We start from the raw sequence: 9931 nt of genomic DNA, 5'->3' as shown, positions 1-9931 counted from the left end.
TTATTATGAACTCATGGATTCAAACACATTTACTATGTTTCCATTCATTGGTTTTATTGTTCTATTATCGTTATTATTATTATTGATATTCAGATCATCCCAGATTTGTCCAGGGGAAGCTTTTGAAGTTGACTCTTGAATTCCCTTGACATGATACAAGTAGTCTTTGGTAGCTTTCTTGTTTGGGGAGGATAAGATTTTCCATGTTCATTTTGTACATTTTCTGCCCCAGACCTGAAATCAGCTATTTCTCCAAAAAGCCTTTATTCCCTTTACTAGAAAATATTTAGAGACCATAATCTGGAGGTTAGCATGGTCATTACAATTGGATTGTTCCTTGTTTCTAGGCCTTTTCAGTAGATAGAACTAGGAATACCTACATAAACACATATATTTTAAACATAAAATACATGATGAGATCATCGTGATATTTCCAATTCAGGACTGAAAGGTTTTACTTACCCTCATCTATCTTAAACACGAATCTCCTTTCTTCCCTGAGAAAAATCCCAGTTTCCAACGACACTAACAAAAATATTCATATACTTCACCCCATAATACACAAAACAATACCAAAATAAAATACCAACACTATTAACATCAATGTGATTTCTGAAAACAGTTAATTTTTTGCAGGTCTTTTTGTCTTTAGTTCTATCCTGCTAGGGATGTAGAGTTAATTTATTATATTTATAAAATCATTTGAAATAGTTCCTCTCTGGTGATCATTTCAACTCTGCAAGAAGGTGTGTTTATTTCATCTTGCTTTCAGTTTGTAAAGTTAGTCCCCTTCTTAATATTTTCTAATTTTATTTATTTATTTATTTTTGGCTCTGCTGGGTCTTCGTTGCTGCATGGGCTTCTCTCTAGCTGCAGTGCGCAGGCTTATCACTGCAGTGGCTTGTCTTGTTTCAAAACACAGGCTCCAGGGAGTGAGGGCTTCGGTAGTTTCAGCTCCCAGGCTCCGGAGCACAGGCTCCATAGTTGTGCACAGGCTTAGTTGCTCCGCAGGCCATGTGGCACGTGGGATATCTTCCTGGATCAGAGAGTGAACCCATGTCTCTTGTACTGGCAGGTGGATTCTTTACCACTGAACCATCAGGGAAGCCCTCTAGTCCTGTTCTTGTTATACGAATACCAAAATATACACTTCTGCCCTCAGTCTTTTTCATGTAATATTTTATCTTGGGACTCATTTCAAATTAGCTCTTGACTAGCTTCCTCATTGTTTTAACTGTTGTATAATACTTCATTGCATGGATGTACCCTCGTTTATGCACTAGTATCCTACTGATACACATTGAGATTGTTTCTAGTCTTTCGCTTTTATAAATAGTGCTGCTGTAAGAAAACTTGTGAATGTGTGGTTTTGTATTTGAGGAGGTGTATCTTCAGAAAAAAATTCCTACAAGTGGGATTGCTGGGTCAGAGGGTACATTATTATGAAATTTTGTTATACACTGTCAAATTCTCCTCCCTAAGAGTTGGACCAGCAATGTGTTAGAGTGTTTCCTGCACATCTTTGTAAGCACACTGTGTTATCCAGCTTTTAGATGTTTGCAGATCTAATAGGTGAGAAACCATATCTCTGAGGAATGAAACTGAGCATCTTTTCATATATTTAACAGCTTTGTTTATCTCTCTTTTCACTGTTTTTGACTATTTGCTTATGGTACTTTTAGTCTTTTTTTCCTCAGCTATGAGGGATATGTGCATGAAGGTGTCACATCTGCTTTAAAAAGAACTATATTCTCTAATATTGGGTTGCAGAGTTTGACACATGCTTATTACTAACTCAGGTCCCTGGACTCTTTAATCAGTAGAATTTGATAAGAGGCCAGACTAGGAATCCAGGCAAGGCTTTACTGCGACTCATGTTGCAGTAGGAGGGAACGAAAACAAGTAAGAGGTTCTTTGCCCTAAGCAGCGTGGGTTGGTTCCTTAAGTGTGGCTAGGGGAGGCGTGGATCGGTGGATCAGGCTGGTAGGGGGCTTCGCGGTCCTCCCATGCCCTCGCTGGTGCTGCGTGTGGGGATCACGGCTAGTACTCTGCTTTTGCTCCCAGCACTCAGAAGCGGCAGTTGGTTTGTGACATGTTTGTATCTTCTTTGTGTTTTTGTTTTGTAGTTGTTTTTCATAATTTGCCCCAGCTGAGCATGTGTGCAGTTATTTTTAGTCCTTTGTGGTTTCTTTCTCGGAGAAGGCAATGGCACCCCACTCCAGTACTCTTGCCTGGAAAATCCCATGGACGGAGCAGTCCATGGGGTCGCTAAGAGTCGGACACGACTGAGCGACTTCACTTTCACTTTTCCCTTTCATGCACTGGAGAAGGAAATGGCAATCCACTCCAGTATTCTTGCCTGGAGAATCCCAGGGACGGAGAGCCTGGTGGGCTGCCGTCTATGGGGTCGCACAGAGTCCGACACGACTGAAGCGACTTAGCAGCTTAGCAGCAGTTTCTTTCTATTCTGTTGTTCAAGAAGACTTGGGGTATAAGCACTCCAATAAAAGGTCCCAGGTGCCTGTCTCATACTCACAAAAACTTCCTTATGGTTCTTTTGTTTAGGTCTTTTACAACCTTCCTGTTTTTGTTACCTTGATCTATCGTGTTCCGAGAGTGATGAATTAGAGCTCCTATTGTTGGTGTGTTTCTATTTCTCTTTGCATGTCTTAGTTTCTGCTTTGTTGGGAAAAAAAAAACCAACAACAAACCACAGTAGCTGCTTCTTATTTGGTGAGTAGTTAATGTCTGTTATGTCTTCATTGTGAATGGTGTCCTTTAGTGTTATGAAGTGTCCTTCTTTGTCTTGTTTAATGCCTTCGGGCCTAAATTCAGTTGTCAGATACAAGCTGGTGATCCCCGTTTCTCGCTTGCGCTAGCTTGTTGTCCCCCCACCCATTCTTTTGCTATAATTGTAGATGATCATTCTCTCTGTCGAAAGGCTAACAACTGTGGCAGCTAGGTTTCCTTACGTTAGCACCAAACCATGCCTCAGTCATGCTGTGTCCTGAGCTCAGGGGGCCCATATCTGGCCCCAGAGTGTGGGTGTCAGAGCTCCCCCTCCCCCACTGAAGTCCAGTCTTCCAGAATGGATAAATGCCTTGGAGCATGCAGAAGCTATGCCTGTTCCTTCGTTTTTAGCTATTTAGAAAGACAGGTGTCTTTCTGGGGACAGCCCAGCACTGAGCTTTACTTTGTGAGCTAATCTGAAAGTCTTCTTTTATAGGTAAATTAAATCTATTAAACATTTCATAATATAAGGGCTATGCTTGTTTTCAGATCTGTCATATTGTTTTAAGTTGTGTTTACTTTGTGTATTTGTTACATTTACTGGTTCTTTCACAATGAGATATTTTGGGTACTTTAAAAATACATGTGTTACTATTTAGCAAAATATTTTTTATTTTGCTAAATTTTTATTTAGCTGATCTCCTTTATACCAATGTATTTACGCAATGTCCTTAGTCCTCTTTTTTTCTTCTTCCATCTTTGCTATTTTATCAACTTTGTATCAGTGGTTCTCAGTAGAGGAAGTGTGTGTGTGTGTGTGTGTGTGTGTGTGTGTGCGCGCACGAGAGAGAGAGAGAGAGAGAGAGAGAGAGAGAGTGTGTCAGTTTTGCTTCCCAGAGGACCCCTGGCAATGTCTGGAAACATTTCTGGTTGTTTCACGACTTGGGGAGGGGAGTTGTAAGCATCTAGTGGGTAGAGACCTGGGAATGTTACTAGGCATTGTATATTGCACAGGACAGCCAAGTCCTACAACAAAAAAGCATTCTGCCTAAAATGTCAGTATTTCCGAGTTTGAGAAATCCCTCTTTATACCATCATTTGACTCCCACCTATTATCTATGTTGCAGTCAATGAGTTCAGTGAACTTTCCCCTTTTCTCCCCTTTCTCTATAGGTTAAAGACTTTGAGTTCTAGAAAATTTTCTTAGCGTGTAACTATAAATATAATTTCTGTTCCAGTTATTTATATTTTCTCCTTCAGGGATTCAGTACACATAAATTAGTCTGTCTTCTATACTTATCCTTTCATTTCTTAATTTTAGTTTTTAAATTTAATCTTTATTTTATATTGAAGTATAGTTGATTTACAATGCTGTGTTAGTTTCGGGTGTACAGCATAGTGAATCAGTTATGCAAATACATATATCTATTCTTTTCAGATTCTTTTCCCATATAGGTGATTAAACAATATTGAGTAGAGTCCCCTGTGCTATGAAGTAGTCCTTGTTGATTATCTATTTTATATATAGTAGTGGGTATATGTTAACCCCAAACTCCTAATTTATCTCTTATCCTTTTTATTTATTTGATTTTTATTTTCTTAAGTGCTTTAAGTTTCTTTCTGTATGCCCTTTATTATACTGTCCTTCTGTGTCTATTATCCCTTGACACTTTGCAACTTGGGCGTAATTTCTTAATGGCCTTTTTTGGTAAGCTCTCATTTTATTTCTTTCTGTTACATGTACATTTGTATTTTGAGTTTTTGAACTTATTTGTGTTGCACTGTAATATTTGCAATTGTCTGTTTAAGTATATTTAATTAATATTAGAATTTTCTTCCTACAACACAAGAGACGGCTCTACACATGGACATCACCAGATGGTCAATACTGAAATCAGATTGATTATATTCTTTGCAGCCAAAGATGCAGAAGCTCTATACAGTCAGCAAAAACAAGACTGGGAGCTGACTGTGGCTCAGATCATGAACTCTTTACTACAAAATTCAGACTTGAAGAAAGTAGGGAAAACCACTAGACCATTCATCTATGACCCAAATCAAATCCCTTACGATTATACAGTGGAAGTGAAAAATAGATTCAAGGGGTTAGATCTGACAGACAGAGTGCCTGAAGAACTATGGACAGAGTTCGTGACATTGTACAGGAGGCAGATTGAAACCATCCCCAGGAAAAAGATATGTGAAAAGGCAAAATGGTTGCCTGAGGAGGCCTTACAAATAGCTGAGAAAAGAAGAGAAGCAGAGAAAAGAAGAGAAGCAAAAGGCAAAGGAGAAAAGGAAAGATATGCCCATCCGAATGCAGAGTTCCAAAGAATAGCAAGGAGAGATAAGAAAGCCTTCCTCAGGGATCAATGCAAAGAAATAGAGGAAAACAATAGGATGGGAAAGACTAGAGATCCCTTCAAGAAAATTAGAGATACCAAGGGAATATCTCATGCAAAGATGGGCACAATAAAGGACAGAAACAGTATGGTCCTAACAGAAGCAGAAGATATTAAGAAGAGGTGGCAAGAATACACAGAATAACTATACAAAAAAGATCTTCATGACCCAGACAATCACGATGGTGTGATCACTCACCTAGAGCCAGCCATCCTGGAGTGTGAAGTCAAGTGGGCCTTAGGAAGCATCACTACGAACAAAGCTAGTGCAAGTGATGGAATGCTAAATGAGCTATTTCAAATCCTAAAAGATGATGCTGTGAAAGCGCTGCGTTCAATATGCCAGCAAATTTGGAAAACTCAGCAGTGGCCACAGGATTGTAAAAGGTCAGTTTTCGTTCCAATCCCAAAGAAAGGCAATGCCAAAGAATGCTCAAACTACCACACAATTGCACTCATCTCACATGCTAGCAAAGTAGTGCTCAAAATTCTTAAGTGAGGTTTCAATAGTACGTGAACCGAGGACTTCCAGATGTTCAAGCTGGATTTAGAAAAGGCAGAGGAACCAGAGATCAAATTGCTAACATCCATTGGATCATAGAAAAAACAAGAGAATTACAGAAAAACATCTACTTCTGCTTTATCGACCATGCTAAAACCTTTGTGTGGATCACAACAAACTGTGGAATGGGAATACCAAACCACCTTACCTGCCTCCTGAGAAATCTGTATGCAGGTCAAGAAGCAACAGTTAGAACCAGACATGGAACAACAGACTGGTTCCAAATAGGAAAAGGAGTATGTTGAGGCTGTATATTGTTACCTTGCTTATTTAACTTATTTGCAGAGTACATCATGCAAAATGCCGGGCTGGATGAAGCACAAGCTGGAATCAAGATTGCTGGGAGAAATATCAGTAACCTCAGATATGCAGATGACACCACCCTTATGGCAGAAAGTGAAGAGGAACTAAAGAGCCTCTTGTTGAAAGTGAAAGAAGATAGTGAAAAAGCTGGCATAAAACTCAACATTCAAAAAATGAAGATCATGGCATCTGGTCTCGTTACTTCATGGCAAATAGATGGGGAAACCGTGACAGACTTTATTTTTTTGGGCTCCAAAATCACTGTAGATGGTGACTGTAGCCATGAAATTTAAAGACACTTGCTCCTTGGAAGAAAAGCTATGACAAACCTGGACAGCATGTTAAAAAGCAGAGACATTACTTTGCCAACAAAGGTCCTTCTAGTCAAAGCTATGGTTTTTCCAGTAGCCCTGTGTGGTTGTGAGAGTTGGATGATAAAGCTGAGAACTGAAGAATTGATGCTTTTGAACTGTGGTGTTGGAGAAGACTCTTGAGAGTCCCTTGGACTGCAAGGAGATCCAACCAGTCCATCCTAAAGGAGATCAGTCCTGGGTGTTCATTGGAAGGACTGATGCTGAAGCTGAAACTCCAATACTTTGGCCACCCAATACGAAGAGCTGACTCACTGGAAAAGACCCTGATGTTGGGAAAGATTGAAGGCAGGAGGAGAAGGGGATGTCAGAGAATGAGATGGCTGGATGGCATCACTGCCTCGATGGACATGGGTTTGGGTAGACTCCGGGAGTTGGTGATGGACGTGCTGCGGTTCATGGGGTCGCAAAGAGTTGGACACGACTGAGCGACTGAACTGAACTGAATACAGTAAATCCACTACATACAAGTGCATTCTAAGAGCATGTTCATAAGTTCAATTTGTTAAGTCCAGCAAAGCTAGCCTAGCTACCCAACAAACACAATCAGCTATATAGTACTGTACTGTAACAGGTTTATAATGCTTTTCACACAAATAACACACATAAAGCTAACAAACACAAAAATAAAGCAAATATTTTAAATCTTGCAGTACAGTACCTTGGACAGTACAGTACAACTGTGGCATACAGGGGCACGTTTGTACCTTCGGAAGTTTGACACGTGAAGGTTCCATAAGTGGGGGACTTACTGAATGCATTTAGAGGAGACTCCTAGATTTTACTAGCCTTTACTTTCCTTCCTCACATCTCCTTTGGTGGCTTTTGCTCCTGGATGACCCTCCTGATTTGGCCTTTCTCTGCTATAAATTCCTGCTGCCTAAGCCACCTGCCCTTTAGACTGTGGTCCTTAGACCCTGACCTCCTCAGTCTAGACCAAGACCCATCCCTGAAGGGGAGAAGCTTCTTTGTCCCCAGGATCCCGTCCTGAGCTGACCTGGGCATCGCTGTAATTATAAACATCATAAAAAAATTATTATTTATGTCACTGTTTATCTACATATATATATATATAAAGGCAGTTTATGGAGCAGGAGAAAGTATTCGCAAATCATATATCTGATAAGGGATTAATATCCAGAATATATAAAGAGTTACTACGTCTCACCATCTCACATCTCCTTGAGGTGTGAGGAGATATATATATGTATATATTTACATATACACATACATACACATTTTCTTTATCCATTCATCCATCAATCCATCAATGGGCACTTATTTTCATACCTTGGCTATTGTGAATAATACTGAAATTTATGGGAGTAAAGGTATCTTTTTGAGAGAGTGATTTCATTTTCTTTGGATATATAGAAATGGTATTTCTGGATGATATGCAGTTCTATTTTTAATTTTTTGGGGAAGTTCCACACTGTTTTCCATACGGGCTGCACCATTTTACATCTCACCAACAGTGCACAAGGATCCCGATTTCTCTACATTCTTACCAACACTTATTTTTTCTGTTTTTTTTTTAATAGTAGTTATGTTAATGGATGTGAGGTGGCTCTCACTGTGGTTCTGATTTGCATTTCCCTAATGATTAGTGGTGATGGACAGGGAGGCCTGGCGTGCTGCGATTCATGGGGTCGCAAAGAGTCGGACACGACTGAGCGACTGAACTGAACTGAACTGAATGACTAGTGATGCTGAACATCTTTTCATGTGCATATTGGCCATTTTACATCTTCTTTGGAAAAATGTCTGTCAAGTCATTTGTGTGTCAGTCACTCAGTCGTGTCCGACTCTTTGTGACCCCATGGACTGTAGCCCACTGGGATCCTCTGTTCATGGAATTCTCCAGGCAAGAATACTGGGCTGGGTTGCCATTCTGTTCTCTAGATCTGCCTGAACCAGGGATCGAACCCAGGTCTCCTGCATTGCAGGCAGATTCTTTACCACCTGAGCCAACAGGGAAGCCCCTGTCCAGTCATTTGCCCACTTTCAAATCAGGTTGTTTGTTTTTGTTGTTCAGTTGTAGTAACTCTTTATATATTCTGGATATTAATCCCTTATCAGATATATGATTTGTAAATACTTTCTCCTGCTCCATAAATTGCCATTATATTCTGTTGTGTCCTTTGATGTTCAGAAGTCCAATTCATCTATTTTAGTTTGTTGCCTGTGGTTTTTGTTTTTGTTTTTTTGGCCATACCCTGCAGCTTGTGGGATCTCAGTTCCTAGACCAGGGATTGAACCTGGAACAAAACAGTGAAAGCCTGGTATCCTAATCACTAGGCCACCAGGGAACTCCCTTAAAATTTGTTGCCTGTACTTTTGGTGTCATATCCAATAAATCATTGCCAAGAGTAATGTCACAAAGCTTTCCCATGTTTTCTTGTAAATATATAGTTTTAGGTTTTACATTTAGGTATTTGATCCATTCTGATTTAATTTTTGCATATGGTGCCTCCACGCTCACTTTTTCTGGGTGTTCCCAACATATACCAGAGGCAACACAAAGCCATTTAAGAAAGAGATTTCCATATTTTCCCCTTTTGGCTTTTAGTTTCGCATATGTCTTTCCTCCCCTTCCCAAACAAACACTTGCCCCTAAGCCATGAAAAAGTCCAAAAAAATGTAAGAAAACCAATGCAAAAATTTATATTTTATTTGAATTCAAAAAATTTAAAATTGCTTTCAAATTCAGGAAAGTACCATAATGCAGGACCCCAGGGGGAAGCCTCATATACAGAGACAGATAAATTAAATGTATATACTGCAGACAAGCCAAGAAGGTGTGTAGATTACATATTTACAGCACTTGATGTTTTCTGAAAACCATATTTATACATTTTTATTACATTTACAAAAAAGGCTTCCACTACCATTTACCTACAATAATGAAAAAAAATTTACATCTTTTTTTTTTCTTTCTTTTTTGGTACTGTACAAACTTTGTATAATAAAAATATATCTCTGTACAAAAGATTTTTTTGTTGTTTTACTTTTTTTTTTTAACCTCATGGGATGGCGGTGGGTATATGGTGTGAATGGCGGGTGAAGGGCTTAGTCTGCCCTGGTTGCTTCCAAGCCTCTGGAGGTGGAGAGAAAATGCCAGAGGTGGGAAAAGGTAATGCAGAGCAGAGTGCTGGGCGCCCCACCAGCATGTGCTCCTTGGGCATCTCCTGGGGCTTCACAAGGGGAGGGGCAGAGGCAGGGCTGGAGGAGGAGTCCACTGGTTGGTTTCCGAGGTGTAAGAAGTGGGGAGGGAGCAGCCAAAGGGCTTCCTGCATTTGCTTCCAGAGAAAGGGAGAGATGAGCACATGGGGGTGTGTCTGAACTGGTCCTCTCTCGCCACGCCCAGGGATGCTGTGATCCGAGAGCAGGTGCGGGCATCTGGGCTCCTGCCATTGCCAGTCCTAGTCGCATCTTCAGTCCATTTTCATGTGAGTCAGATCTCAGGGTTCCGACTCAGAATCTGCTTACAAGCCAGGCGTCCCTCCTGTATGCTTCTGTTATTCCTGTGTTCAGTCTATGATCTGAACTTCTGAGGCCAGCAA

The sequence above is a fragment of the Giraffa tippelskirchi genome, chromosome 5, assembly GCF_054371585.1.
Source record: "Giraffa tippelskirchi isolate mGirTip1 chromosome 5, T2T-mGirTip1v1.2.pri, whole genome shotgun sequence".
In the NCBI taxonomy this organism is placed as follows: Eukaryota; Metazoa; Chordata; class Mammalia; order Artiodactyla; family Giraffidae; genus Giraffa; species Giraffa tippelskirchi.
This window is presented reverse-complemented; position numbering follows the sequence as displayed.